Source organism: Azolla caroliniana, unplaced genomic scaffold, assembly GCF_043228905.1.
Source record: "Azolla caroliniana isolate FFs.n. ecotype wild unplaced genomic scaffold, voAzoCaro1.0.p SCAF_12, whole genome shotgun sequence".
NCBI classification, from domain to species: Eukaryota; Viridiplantae; Streptophyta; class Polypodiopsida; order Salviniales; family Salviniaceae; genus Azolla; species Azolla caroliniana.
The window spans coordinates 2,578,855-2,598,913 of NW_028230447.1; the positions used below are offsets into that span (position 1 = coordinate 2,578,855).

General features: G+C 36.5%; 1 non-coding gene and 1 pseudogene across 2 annotated transcripts; both read right to left on the reverse strand.

The window, feature by feature from the left end:
• Nucleotides 1-117: 117 nt before the first annotated feature.
• LOC147856820 (callose synthase 5-like) lies at nucleotides 118-14,752 on the reverse strand (annotated as a pseudogene). The gene is made up of 41 exons (XR_015530603.1): nucleotides 13,677-14,752; nucleotides 13,477-13,577; nucleotides 12,872-12,993; nucleotides 12,659-12,746; nucleotides 12,471-12,581; nucleotides 11,992-12,114; nucleotides 11,810-11,902; nucleotides 11,620-11,711; nucleotides 11,387-11,525; nucleotides 11,030-11,164; nucleotides 10,866-10,942; nucleotides 10,670-10,763; nucleotides 10,467-10,586; nucleotides 10,174-10,291; nucleotides 9,740-10,074; nucleotides 9,211-9,263; nucleotides 9,077-9,137; nucleotides 8,881-8,962; nucleotides 8,723-8,772; nucleotides 8,542-8,628; nucleotides 7,220-7,297; nucleotides 7,046-7,137; nucleotides 6,869-6,965; nucleotides 6,631-6,791; nucleotides 6,304-6,427; nucleotides 5,897-6,199; nucleotides 5,516-5,667; nucleotides 5,014-5,123; nucleotides 4,777-4,917; nucleotides 4,620-4,688; nucleotides 4,021-4,207; nucleotides 3,836-3,947; nucleotides 3,185-3,304; nucleotides 2,991-3,106; nucleotides 2,796-2,879; nucleotides 2,606-2,718; nucleotides 2,293-2,522; nucleotides 1,179-2,024; nucleotides 1,096-1,146; nucleotides 719-904; nucleotides 118-627 (listed from the first exon to the last, which is right to left on the reverse strand). The product of XR_015530603.1 is annotated as a callose synthase 5-like (transcript).
• LOC147856821 (small nucleolar RNA J33) lies at nucleotides 4,610-4,691 on the reverse strand. Its single transcript, XR_015530656.1, has one exon. It is a non-coding gene; the product is annotated as a small nucleolar RNA J33 (small nucleolar RNA).
• Nucleotides 14,753-20,059: the final 5,307 nt, after the last annotated feature.

Sequence of the window (20,059 nt, forward strand, 5' to 3'; positions counted from 1 at the left end):
ATTATATCCCTGTAGTGAACATGTAGTATATTCCTTTTCAGTTTCTTCAATAGTATATAATGATGTGCATTGTATACAACAGCAGATTTGGAATTTCCCTTCACTGGTAGGCATTGCTCTAGTGAACATGTAGTATAATCCTTTTCAGTTTCTTCATTACATAACAAAATTTAGGTATCGCCTTTGACAGCCATATTTTATATGGCAAATCCTTTGGGGGGGATTTTCTATCCCTAGTTTCATGAAAGATCAAATTCCTAGTTTCTTGCTAAGTCTATTTTCTAGATCAAATTGCATATATCACCTACCTAAATGGGGAACCTTCCCGTAATAAAAGAATTAGCTTTCTATCATCATTACATACACGAATGGACCAGATGAAGTGATAAAAATATGACATCAGCCCCTCTTGCCACCAGCTAAGATACGAGAGATTTGAAGACCCCTGCTGAATGCTTGGTTGAACAAGAGTCGTGATTGAAACTCAGACACAAACGGAAACCAAGCTAACACTGCAATTGGGGTGAATAACACAAGGCCCATCATGTATTCATACCCTAGTGCAAGTGCCTTCACTGAATCCCATAGCCCTATTGCAACCACTGTTGGTTTGCATGCCTGTGCAACCTGTGCCAATTGGGAAAGAAGAAAACAAGAGCTTACATGGAAAGAACAATGTGATTATGCAAAAGGTAACCTGTGATTATGCAAAAGATACCTGTAAAATTGCCCAGCCTGTCGGAAAAAAAGCTAGCATGGAGATGAAGAGGTCACTTGATGTAAAGGTAAAAACAAAGAAGAGTGCTGCAAGTATGGAGACTACAACAAGAAAGAGTGCAGCCTTCATCAGTCTAAACAGGAGCTGAAAGTCTGGGCCAAACCGTTGTCTTCCCATTGAGACAACCTGGCATCCAATTTAATCAAGAAATAAATCAGTCTCTTATACTTAAATCATAAAACCATAAATAAACATTTTCATTCTTCTGAAATTAAGAGGAACCTCGTAAGAGTCTCCTACGCTTGGTGAACTCTCCAACTAAAAACTTGAAGAATTTTGCCAAATTGGTTATGTAGTTATTAAAATATAAATCATACCTTCAATAAGGCCATCATTGCTGCAATCACTAGCCATGACATGCCATACACCTGCAACCACATAGGCAGTAGAAATGAGAAACAAGGATGCTTTAGAAAAGAAGACACAGTTTAGTTGTGAAGTCCCTTGCCTGTATCTGTTTGTTTCCATTCACGATGTTAAGTTGGTAGATAAGGCCATATTGGTACAAAAAGAACCTCAGTGAAAGAATAACTTCCAAAAATCGGCCCAAAAAGCCTGTGTATTTGAGATGTTCTTGCTCTTCATTCCACCATGATTCCCAGCTCTTGGTTGAGGGTACACCAATGCCCCCACGACTATTCATCCATTGGTTCCAGTCATCCCAATCCTCCACAATCTTCTGCCAATCAAATCCAGAGGGATTGAACAAGAAGGGGCCAAATAACCAGGATGCCACAAGAAACCACATTGAGCATGTGACTAAGATATATGGCACTAAGCCTTTGTTTGACTTTCCATATATACTATAGACCAGAAGAAGTATAGTAAGTTCCATTCCTTTGGTAAAGTGGCTTCTCGAGTACAAACGGTAATTTTCAGCAAACCTTTCATGCCTCACGACAAATCCACGTCCTGTTGCTCTATATTTTGCACCTCCATGTAGTATAGTCCTCCCAAAGTAATGAGTTTTTGTGCCCAATGAGAATGTGAAAAATACAGATGCAAGCTGCAATTGCATTATTATAAAATCACTCACAGCCTTCCAGAATCCTCTCTCCAGGCCTATTTCCATAACCATGGGTAGTGCCATCAATACACCAAGCTGCACAAGGGATTGAGATGCCAATGCCGCTTCCAGAGGAACATTCTTCTTTAATTCAGCTTCAGCCACAAGAGAAGCTTCTAAGCCACTTAAAGCCAGATAAAGACGACCATATAAGAATGCATATACCGTAAGCACAACCATCTGCAAAATGAAGACAAGCAATGATTAGGTAAGATTCACATATTGTATTAGGTATCCAACCAATGATAAAATGGACATATAAGAATGCATATCCTGCAAGACAACCATCCATAAAATGAAGACAAGCAATGATTACAAAAGTTTCATATATTATACTAGATCTCCCACTTCTGATACTATGGCATCCACAGGGTTCATGACTAAATGAGAAGAAACTGTTATTAAAATTAAAATCGAACATAGCAGAACTTGGTACCAAGTGACATACCATTGAACTAAAATAAAAGCCTACTGTTGTAAAATAGCATGATAACATCCGGAAAAAATCAAACCGATGCCCAAGACGATATATGTCTCTGCTTAATGATTGCTCTCCATTTCCATTGGCAACCTTGGCTTCGAACATTGATATCTGGTTCAAACCCACATCCCGCCCCTTGCCAACTTGAATATATTCATGATGTGTTATATTGCCTTGTCGCAAAGTAGAATTAAATCCTAGTGTATAAAGAAAATAAAATCAACTGTAAAAAGCATATAAACATATAAGCATATGCAGTTCAAAAGTCAAAATAACAAACCTGCAAATATATCTTCACTCAGGTTGATAACACGTGAAGCTTTGCTTATACCACCTCGTGTTATATGGAACAACCTATCAAAGACATCTGGATGCCCGTAATGGAAACGAGTCCTGTATAGGCAAGATGTTAAAATTAAACAGAATATCATTCAAATATCTCAGAACAGACAACATACAACAGAGCTTACTTTAATGGCTGTGCCAAGACACGTTGTCCAATCGTGACAAAACTTGTTTCTTGCATGGACATGAACCAAGCTAATGATGAGACACTGTAAAAACAAAGGAACGGCATGCTCCATATAAGGTTTGTTCTGGATGGAGTTGCAACCATCCATATCACAGTGACAAGCCTGTCATATTACTAATTTGAAAAGATATACCTCCCAGTAAAAATATGCTCTCTTACACCAAGGATCGTAGGATCCCTGACACCATGATCCTCCTTGAATTCTTCTAACAGATTCCGCATCTTGAAGGCTTCCTCTAGATAGTTATCCTGAAATACCTCAATATTCATAAGAAGTCCATCAGTTTAAATCAACATATTCAGCAATTTTGCAGTGATAAACATTACTTGATTCATGTCAATAGCCTGCAATCCCTCCCCTCGTGTAAAGATAATCGCATGATTCTGATTCTCCGGCTTTCCCTCTCCCAATTTAACTTGACCAGGCAGCTTGATTCGGTATACCTCCTGATTTCATCCAAAACATTAAGTTTTAGTAAAAACACTTAATTATTGATTCTAGTAATCTATATATACTTTCTTTTGTATGGAAAATTCACATCTATGTTAATCTTTAAAACCTTACAAAAACATTTGTTTTCGTAAAGTTTGTTTTCGAATATGAGTTGCAAACAGAAATCTCTTTTGGATTAAGCAAATCAATCGGATTGTAAAACATACAGACAGAAATATGTTTGTTGTCTCTACTTTTAAGTCAAAGTTACAAATCTGATGCGTGGATGAATGTTTGACCAATTTTAAGCAGTCTTCTGTATGGAGAGGAAGAAATACCAAAATCCCAATGCTCCTGATGAAGATGAGTTAGCAATAATATAATTGGGAATGAAAATGCCCCATCTATTTCATGGTGATCAATTCCTATTAGATCCTAATCCATCCTTGTTGGCTAATACATGACAATTTAAATAGCAGCACAGAAGCTACCCAATCCATGATTTGGAGTTAGCTTGAGGTTTAGAGAACAGATAAATAATTTACCTCATCCAATCCATTTACTGCTTTGATAAGGACTGAGTAATATTCTTTATGCATCTTGTCTTTCTCCCTCACCTCCTTTTCATCTATGTATGCAACTCTTAGAGAAGGGTACCTATACATATACAAGGGATCAACCATCCTTGTTCTAGATTGAATACACTGGATGGGACAGGTGGGCTACATACTTCACCATTAGACTCAAAATATCTGCTGCATGTTGATCTCCAGATCGCTTTTGGGCACCATAATTTTGGCATGAAACCACATACGTAAATTTCATGTCTACTACTGCTTCCAGGGTCGCTTCAAGTGACCTCTGGCTGCCTTCATAAGCAGAGGTTGCAATGTGTGCTTTGTAACCCTCAGCTATTTCTGCAGAATACATGTGCTGTTTAATGCTAAATTTGGGTTTAAATTCATGATTTCATGAAAAAGTTATTTGTGGATTAGTACCAGAAGATTAAGAGAAAGCAATAAAGTACTATAAATCAGAGGATGCAATAAAATTACTGAATGCTGTTTTTAGTATAAAGTTTCATGTTTCTCTAAAACTTCAGATCACCAGGGATCACTGAAGAATACGTATTAGGTATCTTTGGGAGAACAATTTAGATTCCACTTCAAAAACATATTAGGTATCCGCACAAATATTATTGGTGCTGTTAGAAACAAGTTAGAAATATACATGTATGGATACTAAGAAAAACCAACATAATCTGCTTCACTCGAAGAAAAATTAGGTCAATTGAGCTAAGACAAAAATCAAGAAAAATATAACAATTACCTTTATCTGATGCAATATCAAGAAATGCTTGAAGTTTTAAAGCCCGCCAATAATACATCATTCCTTTCACTACAATGAATACAAAAACAACCAAGTAAGTCTGGTGTTTGAAACACTTTTTCCATGTAGAAGAATTTGAATTGCAAGATTTCAATACCTGTTCGGAATAGTGTTTGTCCACGTGTAGATGCCCAATGTCGTAACTCGAGCTCATTTTCCCCAGACCAACGATCATTTTCTTTCCTGTTCTCGCCTTCTCTTAAAAGGTCCAAGCGCTCTAAGAAATTTTCCCATTCATCTAGATAGCGGCAAGAATTCAAAATATAAGAAAGCGAACAGGGACCACTCCGTCCAATAAGCACCTAGGAGACTTATCAAAGTTATATGAAATTACCTGGATAGATCTTTTGTAGATAAAACAAGATGGATACACCATCCTCATTATCCTGATTAATTTGGTCAATAGTATATACTGCATCCTCGCTATAATATGGAGTCAACACACTATGCATCAAAGGAATTAACAGAACTTAATAAGATCAGCCATAAACCCAAACATAATAAAATTTCATAAAATAATTTAACTAAAAAAAGTGTTACTTTCAATTGTGATACCATAAATTTAATGAAATGTGATGTGGCAAAGGCAATACTTTTCTTTCTTGGTGTCCATTCTGTAAAGAGTCTAATGGAAAGCTACACGTACATACATTTAAGGTATAATTCACTACTTATTTCTTGTATAAATATTACAACCTTGAATTATAATTGTCAGGGCTATTTTTTCTAGCAATGACATAAATTCAAAATGCATGTCTTCTTTTGAAAGCAAAAGAACAAAGGATTCATTCTATAAAATTACGGGTCCTAACCCTTATCAAAATTCATTATTATACCTAAATGATAGCATGTCACACACTGGTGGAGCTCTTGGCATTCCCATAAATAAAGAGTTTGTAAAGAACGCAATGCGTCTCCGTGCCTCCAAGTTTGACGGTACATCCATGGCCGATTCCTTGACAGTGAGCAGCAAATACAGCCTCTTAATCTGGAAAGCAAATACCTTTGATTAGGCTTCTGAGATTTACAGCCTTTCAAAACAACTTGCAAAAACAAGACCCATATATCCTTGATTTATTTTTTTTAAATAAATAAATCAAAGATATATGGGTCTTTTTTAAGCTGCTATTAACTGAGAAAAGCAAAGAGTAAAAATTGTACTATAAAATACAAGATAAACAAATAATTACAGTCACATAACCACTGAATGCACATACTTGCTCTTTCCAGGCAAGAGAATCAGGTAGAGAATGATGTATTGCCGGTGGAACAGTGCTCGCAAAGAGTTGTTTTTTCTCTGATTGATCTTTGCCTTGGACATTCAACTCATGGTCAAAGCTGATTCACACAAAGAATTAGGTAAAATGTATTGAGAAACAGCTGGAAAAATGCTTTGCACAAGATTTAGTAAGAGAAGGAAAAAGTTACCTTCCCTCCATAATGTCTTGTGTAGTCACTTCAAGCATATCCTGAAGTAAAAGAACTAAAGCACTATGATTTGAATCGTCGGAGCTTTCTTGCTGCTGCAAACCATGATGCATTATACCACCATTATCAGTAAACAACACATTCCAAAATGAAACTAACTCGCATATGTTCCTCAAGCGAGTTATAGCTAGCTTACCAAAGTTAAGATGAGATCGACAAACTTCTGGTAAAGAAGAGGAAGCTTTTTTATCTTGAAAGTGTCAAGAAATTTTCTATTTTCAATAGAGGTCTTCACTTTATTTAAAAGGATCTTCAAGATTCTGAACAAATAACATGCAAAGAATATATGTTTCGAATATTTGAACATCTATTTGTAATAACAAACTCATTATAAAGTAAACAAACAACAAATTAAAGATCGTCCAAAATGTCAAAGAAGTTTCAACCATTTCAGACACTTCTTTAATTGATCGTCCAAAATGTCAAAGAAGCTTCAACCATGTGAGACACTTATTTAATTTACCTCTTTTCACTCTTTCCAATGATCAAATAGTTTAGGATGAGTTTGAAAAGCTCGTAACACTCCTCAACCGCAACTTTTCTGTAGAAATCTGCAGAAATACGTTTCCAAAGATCCTGATCCTTTCCCTCAAAGTCCGCTGCCATATTCAGTGCTATTGGCAACTGCAGATGAACAGCAGTTTCTGTCAAGATTTGGAAGGAATGGTGGATGAATTCTATTGAATATTACAAAATGTCACCTTGCTTGCAAGTAGAAATGGTGGCCATTGCTCAGAGTTTATTTTCAAGTTGGTGTCTGAAGAATAAGACGACGGGACAAGCAGTAGATCTAATTCCCTGCGTGTATATACATGCACATTAACATTGAAAATCCAACCCTTTTCAGATTAATAATGTCACTTTTGCGCAAGACCTACTTGTTGCTAATGATGTCCTCTTCCCTAAAACTAAGGATAAACTCATTCCACAGCTGTGCAAACTTTGCATGCTGGGTCTTTGCATCACAAATCTGTTGCAAGGATAAAGATAAAATATTTCAACATGGTGTACAAATATTTTCTATGTGGCCACAGATGTAAGTCAACAATTACCATATGTGGCACTAGACGATCATTAAAAGCCTTTGGCAACGAAGAGAACCTCGAACGCAGCATACCAAGTGTACGAATCTGCATTGTAGATAACATTTGAAATATATACTTCAGAACTCACAAGTAGGCACATCTTAAAGTTCATGAGATGGAATGGATTAACTTGTGTGGCAAGTGCAACATGTTTGCACATTGACAAATTCCTGGCATACACATCCCCACGTTGTTGTAAAGTTCATGATCAATGCATCGGAACTACTAGGATTATGAACTTGGAGAGATACAAAGAGCAAGAAAGAAAATAAAATAGATAGATTGAGAGGACTTGGGAATTAGAAGGAGAGATAGAAAGATAATAGAATTGGAGAAAAAATAGACAGGTAATGTTGAAAAATCAAGAGATTGCGTAAATTATTAATAGCTATACACATACAATATAATATACACACATACATATATACATATAACATATACATATATACATATACACACATACATATATACGTATGCACATATACACACATACATATATACATATACACATACATATATACATATATACCTCCATACATATATGTATATACACACATACATCAATAATTAATTAATTCACTAATATAATATACGTCTCAAAAGCCAATTGTAAAGGTGGGGGGGGGAAGAAAAAGGGGAGTTGGTCAACGGGTTCAAGAAGAGCTAAAAACTCTACTGTTGTAAGTTGTTATTACTTTATATTGTACTTATATAGCTATTAATAATTTAAGCAATCTCTTGATTTTCGAATACTACCTATCTATCTTTGAATCTATGCCTGTATGTATACATATCGTTTCTTTTGTAATACTTATCTTAATCCGAGGTGACAGCCCACAAAAATGATTGCAAGGACGTAACCAGTGTGCCCCTATCTGTCTTAAGATTGGAAACATTCAAAAATGACTGGGAGGACATGCCTTGTGTATTCTGTGTATGTTTTGAGGCTCATCAAGAATCATGTAGAGATTGCCTAAGTGAAAACCTAAAAATCCAATGTGTCAGAAATTGCTACTATACGCAGTACGATTGGTTGTGAGATATCCATATTGTCCACATGTGTACACATACACATTTAGACATACATAAATATATATAGCATTTCCGTCCAAGGAAAGGCCATGCAGATGATCACATCATTGTTATGATATACACTTTATATTGTGTTACACCATAGCAGAAGAACAGGTTACATGAGCTCATATTAAACAATGGCACAAGACAATTCCGATAGCATGGAAAATAATTTCGGACTCCATAAAAACATCTGTTTGTGATTGATTTCTAACCTCACCGAGACGGCGAAAGGCACCAGCCACTCCCCCCACAAGTGTGGAAAAAACAGCATACCATATTTGAGTATCCATAAAATAGACCTGCAGAAACAGAGATATGGCAATTGTTCAGTAAGTCAAATTCTGTACCTAGATATAAAGTACCAAACCAACATTCCACTTTATATAAACATACCAAAATCACAGGAACCCAAACAGAGATCAAAGCTCCAACGTTATATTTTGCTGTTAGCATAACAGTTCTCATAGTTATTAGGCATAAAATGATCGTAATTAACAATAATGAAACACAAATTATAGGATCTTTCAAAAATGCAATTGCCGAAAATATACCGCGGGGGAAAAACTCATGCCACGCATAATGAACAGAAGTCACACCCATAATGTCATGTGTAAGCTTCATCAACGGTTTAATCTGCCAAAACAGTCTCCCTCAACTCACTAAAATGATGTCCAAGAATGCTAATGGAAGATACAACTGACAAATATAAAAGTCTGGCACAATAGCAAAAAAAAGAAACCTCCTGACCTGAATGTAATAACTAAAGCTAAATTTGCAGATCAGAAGAGCAATCCAGAATATTGTGTACCTGTCATTCAAAGATGAATATCAGAAACTTTCAAGCAAAAAAAATACATCCCTTTGAGCATGAGATCGATTACTTGAACAGAGCAACAGCACCCTCCTGCATTCCTCGTCCAACATACAAACGAGGCTGCATCCACAAAATGTTTAACATTCCATAAATATATTTTCTCGTATATTCACATTGCTGCATTTATTTTTGTAGAATTGATTCTGCTTAAATCATTAGTTCTGCTCACATTTATTCGAATCACTCAGACTTAACAAGGAGGCCAGGGACCCTAAACTTTAACTTATTTGAAATGTTCTTACATGAAATATGGAACGTTAGAACTCATATATAAATGATGATGAAAGAATCTTCATAAAACAAGAAACTAGGATATTGCACATAATCAATGCTGGAGAGTAGGTGTAATCTCATCAAAAACCCAGTATACTACCTGGGCCACACTCTGCAGAGACAAAGGCCAGGGTGGACTGGATTGAGTATCAAACACAATGAAATGAAGTGCCAGAAAACCACTTCATTCATATTATTTCCTTAACTCGTTGTGGGAGAATAAGTTTTTGAGTATAAAAATAACGAAAATGCAGAAAACTTACTTGTGACCACCAGAGCAGGAACTGGAATATCTTCCAATTGGACTTTTCAATCATTGTCCTCAGAGAAGGCAGCAAAAACAGAACAGCACCGAGGACATTTGGCAAAAGATAGATTATAACTACCGTAATATATAACGAGGGAATCTTTCCTGTTTCACGAAGCCAATCTTTGATCACTTTTATAATGCCAGTTGGGTTTTCCCATGAATGTACATAGCAGATTGGCAATGCAATAACCCATGCCACAGCTATTACTAGCTTCAATGACAATCTTAGCATATTGCTTAGCTTGAAGGAGTGATAAGCTTTGAAATTTAACGCAATATCGAGCATCACTGCAAAGTATAAGAGTAATCCAGCTTTCTTCTTAACGATGTTTAAATTTGAGGGCTGAAATAATAATTCATCTCAAGATACAATAAACAAGATTAGACCTTGTAGCAAACGAAGTATTGCTGCTGTTATGAATATGCTTAAGACGTTCTCAAATACAGAAAGCTGGAAAACTTCAAGAAGAGAACCTGTTTCCGTCTGGGTTAAGATAATCAGTGCCTGCAAAATATCCATTTAATTTGTGGTTTTTCTTTCACAAATTCAATTCAGTGTGTCTGTTATGATTTCCACAAAAGTACATAAAATGTTGACGTCATTCCCAAAGAAAGATCAAAAGCATAAAGGCCAAAATTATTCACACGTATTCTCTTTCACGTTTTTCATGCAAGTATACCTGTAAGGCTAAAATGTAAAAGGTCCACATGCGATCAAAACTTCTGAAAAGATGCCAGAAGCTTCTGACTTCTACAAAATTCATTTTTTTGACCTTGTGAGAAGAAACAATGTGGCGATCCTGGAACCTCACATCAAATTTAGATTTTCCCCAATCATAGAGTAATCATTAGAGCAAAGTAAGATGGACACCAAAGAATGCACCTTAAGAGATGATGAAGGCCGACCTTGGGCCCGAGTCTGGAAAAAGTCTAGTTCACATTTCATAGGCCAATTCAGCTGAAAACATTCATTTGACCTGCAAGCATTAGGATGGCAAAACGTTAAATCTATTATTTATAAATTTTAAACGATTCCAGAACTAAATGATATCTATGATGGACAATATGAAAGACATTACCAGAAAAATTCATTCAAATCATCATAATTCCTCCATGCTGAGTGGGCTGCAGTTCCATTCTTGTTATTGCTAACTTCCTACGGGGCAAAAGCAATTCATGGTTTGAAATTCAAATACAATATTCTAAAACAGACTAACTATAATCTTGAATCATTAAGAGGCACCTTCTCCACCACATTGTATATTGGTGTTATAACTTTTCTCAAAAATGAATCTTCATCTCCTCCATATGCAGCCATAACATGCTCACCAGTAACAATGCTAGTACTCCCGAGCATCCCCTTGAGCTCTGATGCCATCTGCATTTTTAAAAAAAATATTCAAAACTTGAAATGCAATCTGAAATTCCCAATAGAGAATATATTGACGGTGTCCTGACTTTCACACTGCATATAACAAACCAAAATTGAAAAGGAAAAAGGTTATAATGAAGTTTCATAATGGAAGATGTAGCAGAGGCATTCAAATCTGAAGCTCTTCAATTAAGAAACAAAACATTATACTGAACTTTCATAACATACGTTATGGAAGATGTAGCAAAGGCATTCCGGCATGAATCTCAGATTCGCAGCTTCTCCCCAAATTAATAAGTGGAGTGCAATAAAGAGAAGGTTTCGCTGTTGAATTGTTTCATTTGATGCATTTGGGCCAAGTGAAAAACTGCAGTTTACATCGCTCCACTCATATAAGGTTGTGTACTGAAACACAAGTTAATACAAAATTCAGAGATTTCCAGCAACTCAAATAACCAGACCTTATATTGCTCTGTCGACGCAAAAATTCACACCAATCCATATAGTTCTTGAACAATTTGCTCTTAAGTTTGTCAACTGCACGATTATCTAGCTGACATAGTTCATAAGTAACTAGTTAGAAACTGATCCATAGATACCTGCTGTAAATATTTGGTAAACAGCAAGAATTGACTAGAATTCATCAAATACCTTATAGTTGAGAGTAGGTTTGGGACAAAGCCGCACATGTATATTGGCAAGCAATAAAATAAGGTGCTCCCTTTGATTGGCTACATTATCTTTCTGCAAGATAAAGGAATCCTGACATTTGAGCAGCAAGTCAAGCATTCATGACAAATGTTTGAGGATAAAATATCAATAAGAAAGATTACTTGGAATCCAAACATAGCTTGCAACCAGTCTAATATGTCCAATGTAAGAGCTTTTGCTGGTTTTTTAGATGATGGCCACAACAATGAATTAATGTTTCTCAGAGCAGCAACAGCGGCACATATCTGGCACATTGAGAAAAAAAATCTTTTACATTTTAGACCAAAATAGGAAATAGACATAAATCTCGTCTTAGAATCCATTAAGTGTTTTTCTTGCTATTGGCACATTGAAGGAAATAGAAACCAACAGCAAAACAGAACGCTAAATATACAAAAATGCTGGCATGCTATAGGAGAAGCATGTGACCATGAGCGAAATAGAGCATCTAAAACATAGGCATATTCCAACACAGATCTACAACTATTATAAAGTCCTTTAAAATATAGAAAAACTAAGAAAGCCTGCAAAGCATGGGCATAAAAACTAAGATACAAAAATCTTGTAGAATCAAATGTGTTCTCATGTTATTTCAAAGTACCTCCTCCCTATTCATAATTGCCAAAGATGCCCCATCTTTATCAAGAGGAAGAATGTTGTAAGCAGCATATATTTCCTTCTTTTCCTCAACATCTCTGCTCGCCTCAATGATCTGCACATGGATAGGAGCTGTAAGGTTTGCATGAACAAATTTAGTCTTTATTCTTGGCCTTTCAAGGACTAAATTACCTCAGGACCAACACCCTCATCGTTGTTCACTGCACAAAGGACCTCGAAAAGTACCCCTGCTATCAGGTATGCTTTAGCCAACTCGGCTCTGTAAAGAAATTACCATAGCTCAAAGAAATGAATTATAGCAGAATAATCACAAACTCAAAGGAACAAATTACTGCAGAATGCCATGCTAATGACAACGGTGTGAGCTAATATTATCAGAATTACCTGTCCTTCTGTTCAGCTCCACTCAGGGCCTTCACATAGTTCTCGTAATATGATCGATAAAACTTCCGCATTTCTTTCGCATCAGTCGGTTCTGATCTCTGGTGGGCTGTCTCTTCACCATCCTGCATGTGGCAACAGTAAACTTGTCTAGTGATTACGTTCCTTGAGCCAGTAAACGAGTACATTGTTTATGCTCCTGGTACCAGTAAACTTGTACAGTGATTATGATCCTTCTATGAGTACACTAGTGTGATGATCAGATTTTCTTGTATCGATCTGCTAATGTAGTGATTATATTCAATGTTTGAGCGCATGCATATAGATATATATTATTCCCCTTGTACCAGTTAACTAATATAATGATATGTTGTTGCTTATATGTATTAGTACACCAGTATAGTGATTCTGTTGTACACCCAGGTAGTGATTACATTCCTTGAATACAAACAGATCTTTAACAGTCCAGAGAAATGTCTCTAAATAATTAATGCAATGGATCACTGTTGATTTGTTCGCAAAACAAGCACTGCTGAGTAAAGTAAGACCCAGAAACATTTAAGCACACTCATGGAACATATCACCCTTGATTTATACTCTCAATTTACCTTTTCCAGTCTCTGGATTAACGCAGTCTTAAACTGGCGAACTCCTCTACCTCTTGAGTGAGGATCTAATCGTTGTGCTTTTTCAAATGCATGGAATCGACCTGCAGATAACAAGAAATTCAAAAACAAAAAATTAACTTCAGAACATAAATCTTATGAAAAAGATTGGATTTGCGTGGTATTGATGAAGGAGCACATACACAAGTAGGCAATCCTTGCATTCTGATCTTCGATCTCTTTTGCCACTCTTAGTATGTTTCCGATCTGTGACAATGAAGAAGGGACGACCTCACTGTCTCTGAAGTCAGAGGAGAATTGTCCAGTATTAGTTAGAGAGCGTGAGAAACGTCGTTGCGGTGCACCAGTTGATCTTTCAGCCGCCATGGTTACTTGGACCCACTGTGAACGAAACGCAGAGAGTTGTGCTACTGCACCGGCCTAAAATCACATCCGTTCATAAACGAAACCAATATTCTTATTTGTAAAAGCGTGAAGAAGTTCTGTGAAAAAGACTTTGTTTTCTTGGCTATAGGAAACTGAACCTAGGCAGCTGCAAATATGGCCTTAACTTAAACCTGAAATAGCAAAGAACAGTTTCTGCTGCATTTGAAACCTTTTTCATTTCCAGGTCAAAGTTTTGGCTAATAGAAGCTTGCAACGTCTGAACTGTATCTTGAATCGCATACTTCTGCAGAATTAGAAGAATTCGTCCTTTGCAATGCAAGCTTAACGGAGAGACTGGTGTTATGTTTCTCTTATGGCCCCTGAGAGTTAGCGTGAAATAGAAACTTGATAATTCCAGTCTTGATAATGTTTTGTACCATCCAGAGCTAGGTTTAGTCTTTGAAACCCAAAAACTGAAGCAATGTAACTACAGTGGCCCCTGAGCTTCAGCTTGACACAGGAGCTGAAACTTGATCCTTAGAACCTTATGAAACCTTCATCTTATCCAGAGCACGATTTAGCCTTAGATGAAATCAGGAAATTGAAGCACTGTTTCTAGCAATGGCAACCTGAGGTTGATTTTGGTATGTGAAGGACAAAACCTGACACTTCTGCAAGGATTCGTCACAATTCAGAGCGTGGATCATGTAAAAGTACTAAACCGTGATGATTCAGAGGAAACTGCGGTATCAGGCATCAGATCGAGCAGAAAAAGTAAAGATCGTACGGGAAGAAAGAGTGCAAAAGACTTTATTTCAGCAAGACGTGGAATGCACTGGGTTCGAATCACCTGCATTGACGGAGAAGAGAAGAAAGATATGTTTTCTTTTCATTCGTGTTGCTTGATGCGTCCGTCCGTTTACAAAGAGACTGAAGAAGCTATGGCGAAGCAGACAAAGGGAGTCGATGAAACAAACGTAGATTCAGAGGAGTAATCAGAAGAAAGTCATTACAGCAGCTTCACGAATGCCGCGGCCACAGACGAACGAACGAACGAACGAACGAACGAACAAAAAATGAGCCGAGCTGTTGTCGATCTCGTTCTGTTTCTCTTTCTCTCGTTCTTCGCACACAGTGACGGAAACGAAGAATCGGAGGAGGCAAAGAAGGATCAGAAGAACGCCATTAAAGCTTCATGAATGTCACGGACACAGGCAAACCCCCCCGAGCTCGCTCTCTCGCTCTCTCTCTCTCTCTCTCCTTCTTTCTCTCACTCCTAATCATTCTCTCTCATCAGACAGTCTCAGAGCACAGACATCAACGGGCACAGTCGCACAGGCAGAGAGAGAGAGAGAGGTAGAGAGAGAAAGAGAGAGAAAGAGAGAGACAGTGAGAGACTGAGAGACACAGACAGAGAGAGACAGTGAGAAACTGAGAGACTGAGATAGAGAGAGAGAGAGAGAGAGAGAGAGAGAGAGAGAAAGAGATATCTGTTCTGCTTTTTGCTTTCCACACACACACAGACGTTTGCCCGCGCGTTTGAATGCAAAAAGCAAAAAGACACAGAGAATATAAAAAACGCTTCTCCGCTTTTTATTCCCTTTTGCGTTTTGCTTTTTTTTGCTTTCGATCAAATCGCTCCTTCTTCTTTCTTTTCTTATTTCTAAAGTTTTTAGCTCCAAGGATTCCAATTCATTTATTCTTCATCTTTTCTTAAACTTTACTTTATTTATTAATTTAGCCTCCTCAACACACCACCCCCCCCCCCCCCCCCCCAAAAAAAAAACACACACACATCACAATCGCCAACGGTTCGGTTCGGTTTTAGAGTGTCAAAACCGAACCGTTTAAAAAAAAATTAACTTGAACCAATCCGTTAAAAAATTTCAAACCGTTTAAACCACGGTTTTGTGGTTCGGTTTCGGTTTCAACTTAGGTCTAATTTTTAAATTTTTAAAGTTAAAATATTTCATTATTTTAATTTTTCAAAATTAAAATATTTCATTATTTTAATTTTTCAAAATTAAAATATTTCATTATTTCAAATTTTTTCAAAATTTTAATGATTTTAAAATGTGAGAATAAGGCTCGAAAATGAAAAGATTCTTTAAAAACAATTTTGTAAATAATTTTTTTAATTAAAAATAAATAAATAAAAAGTTGTTAAGTCGTTTAAACCACTGATTCTACTATTGAAACCGAACCAAACTATTTAGAAAAACGTGAACCGAACCGGAACCGTTGAAACCGTTAAGCCACGGTTTTGCGGTTCAGTTCAAACCAAACCGTTGTCGACTATTACGCACACATTTGTTTTACTTATATATTATGCCTATACACGTGAAAAAACACCTTTGATTGTTGCTTGTCTTAACGGCCATGTTTACCCTAATACACTCACTACCAATGCGCCTAAAAGATTGGGCGACATCTGGAGTACTTGCATAGAAGGAAAGGGCTAGCTAGCCTATATATATTATACATGTTATAATGATGTTTGCATTGAGCTTGATGGCCAATTTGTCAAAACCATTGATATCTTTTATCCCTTGAAGTAAGAAGCATTTTATTATTTATCTAACCGTTTTTCATTTGTTAAAATTCTTAATGTGTGGAAGGAAAAAAAATCTTCAATTTAATTTAAAAGTCCCCTTGATTATTTCTCTTCTTTTTTTCCCAAAAAAAACTCCTTCCATTAGTTATACAATTTTACAGATGAGAGTGTTATATACAAATCCCTGTAGGGACACGATAGTTCCATCTTATGTGGATGTCCATTGACTAAAGAAAGGGAGAGGACGACAATTGTTGGATGAAGGCTAGTTGTTCTCTTTCAACTCCATCGGAGCCACCCTTGTGACCATTGTATTAGCTCTTTAGAGTGGCTACAACCTCACTCCATGTCTCTTGCATTAACATTACTAGATGCATTGTTTGGTTGGAGAAGACCCACCTACATCGATGTTTCCTTAGAATCCAAAGAGTTATTGGGCTGACCAATTCCAACTCAACTTGAGATTTAGCATTAATAAGAGTTCAGTGGATATTGTCAATGGTGGAAAAGAAAACCTCTTGTGCTTTTATCACCAAAGTCATACCCTCTTGTTGATGCCCGTACCTATCAACTAGGGCTTGCCATGATAACCAACATACATTTCCCCACTTGATTGTGCCTTGCACCTAACATAATTTTGGCATGCTACATAATTAGGAAAGCTAAGGGTCCCACGTTGTCACATTCCAACCGATAGTGACTTATGTGTTAATAACCATTAGAACGTGGCAAATTGCCTCATGTGTTGTTTCCAAAATTTATACTAAAACTTGGCGATAATTGTGTGAGGAACATGATATGTGTGCTAGACCTTTGCAACAACCGGCTCTCAGGCGATTTGAGTGGCCAGAATGTGACAATCCAATGTAGTCGTGTATTGGAAGAAAGGGATGACTTTGCTTCCTTGACCTGCATAAGGATTGCGCCACGTCCATTGCAAAGGGTCCCAATTGACCTTACGTAGCCATGTGTTTTCATGAGTACATATGCACCATTCTAGTTGTACTTTGATCATGTCGAGATCTACAATCCATTTATGAACAATATATGTGAGTACTCGAATGGTCATATTCAATGTTGGTGTTTGATTGTCTCGCAATTCATGGCCTTCAATCCTAAGTCCCCTTTATTATTTCCCTCTTGAAATGTATCACGCATGGGTCATGTATGGTTATGAGAGAGGGAAAAACATATTTGAAATCATTGTCAAAAGCTCTCTTTCATATAAAAAAAGTCCCCTTCCCCCTATCAAAGTCATCAATCACTTGTTCACGAAAACAAAATCCCAGAAGGAAAGATTTCACGTTGTAATTAATTATTTATCTTCTATTTCATATAGTCCATTTATGTTTAATTTCACAGTTTTATATAGGTTGATTTATCTCGTATAGATTGGTAATAAACAATGACATTGTTGTTGCCTATTCGATCAAATGTTTACAAGCCACCACTCAAGCACATGCATAATGCACTTAATTCAAATTATGACAATAATAACACTTACGTCCACATGTAAAACAATACCTCATCCATAAGAATATGCACATTGCCACTCTTACAATCATCTGCATATAGACATACTTGAGGAATAAAAGTCCAATGCCTATTCTCCTCATGAAGCTAGAAAGGTATACTAACTCGCAAATCTTATTAAATGGTTTATCTATTCAAATAGATAGTCAATGATCAAGAACAATCCTACCCCACATTTACAGTAACCATTCGGTTAAGTTCGCACTTTGAACGTATGGGTGAAGTGCGCACTTAACCGAGCCACACATTTAGAGGTTTTCTGAAAAAAAATTTGGGCTTTTAAAATTTTTTTAGGGTTTCTTGAAATTTTTTCCTTCTGTGTTCGTATCATATGTTTCTTCATTAGAAAAGTGATCGATTAATGTGATATAATTGACCTGAAATGTTTATGGTTTCAACGTACTCTTGTTGGATATCACTTTTTCCCGATTCCATATTACCTTGAGTTTTTGCCTTTTTGTTAGGCCTACCTAATGAACTTCCTTGGATATGATGAGATTTTTCCTTGCATTCTCTTCCTAATGGCGGGAGGCTTAAGGAATCGTAGTACAAATGGAGATGGAGGAGACCGGAAAAAAGAGAGAGGAGGAGCAACGGAGAAAGCATAGGCTGGAATAGAAAGAAAAAAAACGAGATGCATAGAAAGAGAATGAGAGGGAGGAGGGAGTGAAAGAAAGAAGGAGAAAATTAAGAATGAACGAAGGCGGTGGCGGGAGGAGAGATGGAGAGAAATTAAGAAAGTGAGGGAGGGAGAGAAAGAAAGAAACATAATTAAGAATGAAAGAATACGGAAAAGGAAAAGGAAAATTGGGTTAAGTAGGAAAGTTTATTTTCTTTAACGAGAATCAAAATTACCAACTCGCTGAAACACACACACACAGACAACACATAACACGCACACAAACGCTACAACTGGAGAGACCGATTCCGAAATTTTGTTCTTTTTTTCCTTGCATTTCTCTTTGTGCATTTCCAGGAGACCCCCCCACCCACCATCACGTAACAAATTCTTTTAAATTTTTTTTTTGTTAGAAACTCCTTTCTTTTATTGTTTTTTGAAAGTTTGGAACATAGTTTTAATTTCGTTTGATGTAATTTCATCATGAACAATGTAATTTTTTTTATCTGGATTTTGACCTCTATTAAAAGCGCACTTAATTGAATGGTGCACTTAAATGGGCACGCACTTAACCGAATGGTTATTGTACTAAATTGTACACGTGAAAGCCTTCTATGTTGTTACCAATGTTGTTCTAATTGATTGTTATTGCCATTTAAAGAAAACATAACTTTGTAACAAAAATGAAAAAATATATTTGTTTTATAATGTTAAGAAACACACCCATGTGTTAAAAAGAAACATTGTACTAAGAAAACCTTATGCAACCCAATTTCCTTGTTCACTGGACGCCTTCTTTTATTATTATAAACCCAATTGGTTGAAAACACACAAACTACCACTTTAAACATCCCAATGCTTAGTTGAACAATATATGAGATCACTCTGTTTGGTTGGGGTTCATGTCTTATGTGACACAATTTCCTTGTTCACTCGACGCCTTTTTTATTCTTATCAACCTTATTAGTTGAAAATACACAAATTGCCACTTTAAACATCCCAATACTTAGTTGAAAATACATGAACTTGCTCTGTTTCGACGGGGTTCAAGTCTTATGCGACACAAATTTTTTCCTTCACGTGATGCCTTACTATTATTATTATTATTATCAACCATATGAGTTGAAAATACACAAACTACCACTTTAGACATCCCAATGCTTAGTTGAAAAACATACACAAACTACTATTTTTAACATCCCAATGTATTGTTGAAAAATATATGAGCTTGCTCGGTTTGTATGGGTTCAAATATTACGTGACACAAATTTCCTTGTTCACTTGATGCCTTATTATTATTATTGCCAACCATATGAGCCGAAAATACCCAAATTGCCACTTAAAACATCCCAATGCTTAGTTGATACATATATATATGACCTTGATCAATTTGGATGGGGTTCGTGTCTTATGTCCCACAATTTCCATGTTCAGTTGATGCCTTTTCTTATTATTCTCAACCATGTGAACTGAAAATAACAATTGTTGTTGTT